Raw genomic sequence first — 3,047 nt, 5'->3', positions numbered from 1 at the left:
TATCAAGGCTTGTATATCCTGCACTATCTTTGAATGTCAGTCCTAGAATGTGCTTAGCTGTTGACAGGGTTTTATTTAAGTTTATTTGGAAGAAATGTAAGCGCAGCGTAGTTCTAGCATGAAGTCTAGCAGCTGTACATCATCGCACCATTCACTCTTAAAAATTGCTGTTAATTTACTTCAAAATATCAACAGTATAATCCTGTTATTTTTAAATGCAGTACATTACTGTTAATTTTGGTTGGTTAAATGACTTAGATGTAATATTACTGTATTTTACAGTATTGATTGCTCAAAGGAAAGAAAACAGTACTTTACAGTATTTTTTGCATTGCATTTTGGGAACACAAGACTACAGTGAGCCCACACGGGTTTAAGGGGTGATTTTTTTCACCCATCTTCATCTTCTGAATTAATAGGTGAGTACCCTTTTGCTTTGCTTTTTAGCATAGCCATAAAACATTACATTTAAGTTCAACTCATATTGTGCTGTGATAATGATTTTGGTAGCCTACCTGCCATCAGATCCCAATATTAACTAAATAAACTGTTTGTAAAGTTATATTTCTGTCTTTAAGCCCAAGATCTTTGTTTCTTTTACTAAAATTGTTTTCTTTAAGTGATGTGTTGTCAGATTGAATAATGCACTGGATTTGGGTTAATTTGTTAATTTGCATGACAGATTTGAGATTGGAGTCTGAGCTGACACACAAAACAGTGCAGAAATACCTCACTCAAGCGGTCAGTGTGGTCAGATAACGTTAACAACTTTAATGTTCAGATCTGGGCTGCAAATCGCAAAAGCATTGTAAGCTTAAATAGGGTGTAGAAACCATTGGTGACAATACTTTCTACAATCTACTTATGACGAAGTCAAAGTATACAACGCTTTTGGGAAACGCAGCTGTACAGCTGATAATGTTGAGTTTTATGCAGGGATGCATGATATTCCTTTTCTTTTAATCTGAAAACATTGGTGATACTGGAATTGTATCTAACTTTTTAAACACTTGTTTCAGTGGGAAACCAACTGTAACTGTGACACCAAGTGCAGCTGGATTTCTGAAACGGATCTTCCATATTACAGGGTGAGATTCATAAAAACGTAACTTCTTTTTATTCTGCGAAGTGCAGCCTTCAAACAACATTGCAAATTTTATTTAAATAATGTTCTATTGTTGTCTCTGTAGCGTGCTGAAATGACAGGCATCTTCGTTTGTGTTCTGATGATGATAAAAAATCATACACATCTGGCATGGCATTAAGGTGAGTAAATGATGATTGCATTTTTATATTTGGGTGATCTATTCCTTTAAGAAAGCTCTCCTGACACTAATTATGAATACACACATTTGTTTTTCAGGCGTTTCATCGGAATAAATCCTGAGAGAGGCACCAAGGCTGGACGAGGCAAAGTCCTGTCAAAGCATACAGGGAAAGTCGCCCAGAAAAAGACGACATCAGTCAACCCTCGTGTCTTCAGTCTACTAAAGAAACTAATGGACTTTGAGTGGGACTTTATATAAGTCAGTGAACCCAGTCATTCACACACACACACTCACTCAAACTCACACAAACACTCACATACGAACACTATCTCACACACACACACTCAACACACACAAACTCACATAAACACTCTCTCTCTCTCACACACACACACACACACACACTCAACACACACAAACTCACACAAACACTCTCACACACACTCAACACACACAAACTCACACAAACACTCTCTCACACACTCAACTCACACAAACACTCTCTCACACACACTCAACACACACAAACTCACACAAGCACTCTCTCTCTCACACACACACACACACACACACACAAACACTCTCTCACGCACTCAGTACACACAAACTCACAAACACTCTCACACACACACACAAACACTCTCTCACACACACAAACACTCTCACACACACACACAAACACTCAACACACACAAACTCACACGAACACTCTCTCTCACACACACAAACTCACATAAACACTTTCTCAGACACTCACCCACACACAAACTCACACAAACATTTTCTCAGACACTCACACACACACACATACACACAAACTCACACAAACACTTTCTCAGACACTCACACACATTCAAACTCACACAAACACTTTCTCAGACACTCACACACACACAAACTCACACAAACACTTTCTCAGACACTCACACACACTGTTTCAGTCATTCATTCAGCCACTTTCTCAGTTATTTACTGAGTATTTGTGTCCAGAGTTCAGTGTTTGGACGGACAGAGATTTGTTATTATTTGTTATATGTATTTATTATTTATATGGCTGAAATGTACGTTTATTTACCCAAATCAGCTTTGGGCTTTGTTTTACCAATTGCCTTATAATTTTGTACAGATGTTTTGCAAGAATGGTGTTTTGCAAATAAAGAGAGACGTTTTGAAAAGACATTTTGAAGCTGTATTATTTGTCTCAAAAGTTTAAGTCACTATTTCAAAGGCTACATTTATACACTATTAAAACATGGTATTTTTTATTGCAAGACTAAGGAATAATTTATTAAATCACAAGGTTTAGAAAAAAGTAAACACATTGTAGTCCTTTTTGCTAGCAGTCCATTACTCAATAGCTTATACAGTAGCATGTAGTGTATTTTTACTGTAGTTTACAGTAAAATCCTGCAAATATACCTCTTGTGAAAAAGTGTAAATACACAGTAATTAATTGCTAATCCTTTTGTCAGTATTTTACTGTAAAGGTAGTAAAATAACAGCTTATTACTGTATTTGCAAAAACAGTAGCAAACTTTAAATTTCAGCTACAGCAAGATACTGTTAATTTTACAGTAACTTGCTGGCAACCCTGCTGCCAGTTCTTTACTGTTTTTTTACAGGAACATTTTTAACAGTGTAGGTAACTCCTAGCCAATCACATATAAGCCATTGCTTTATAAGTCTGCTCACAATCTATCACATCGCTGTTTCAGTGTGCTAACATGGCAACCTCCACCACCCCACTACCACAGGTTGAGTCCTGTCCTGCATGGGGGT

General features: G+C 37.0%; 1 long non-coding RNA gene across 2 annotated transcripts; it reads left to right on the top strand.

Annotated features, from left to right (window-relative positions):
- On the top strand, window positions 1–2,440 carry LOC127441282 (uncharacterized). Of its 2 annotated transcripts, XR_007897284.1 has the most exons (4): window positions 1–419; window positions 1,020–1,088; window positions 1,191–1,266; window positions 1,364–2,440. It is a non-coding gene; the product is annotated as an uncharacterized LOC127441282 (long non-coding RNA). The 2 variants fall into 2 exon arrangements; XR_007897283.1 differs by lacking the exon at window positions 1–419 and having other exon boundaries at window positions 598–1,088.
- Window positions 2,441–3,047: the final 607 nt, after the last annotated feature.

The sequence above is a fragment of the Myxocyprinus asiaticus genome, chromosome 1 (genome assembly GCF_019703515.2).
Source record: "Myxocyprinus asiaticus isolate MX2 ecotype Aquarium Trade chromosome 1, UBuf_Myxa_2, whole genome shotgun sequence".
NCBI lineage: Eukaryota > Metazoa > Chordata > Actinopteri > Cypriniformes > Catostomidae > Myxocyprinus > Myxocyprinus asiaticus.
Note: the sequence above shows the minus strand (reverse complement) of the source record. Positions and strands in the feature narration are given on the sequence as shown.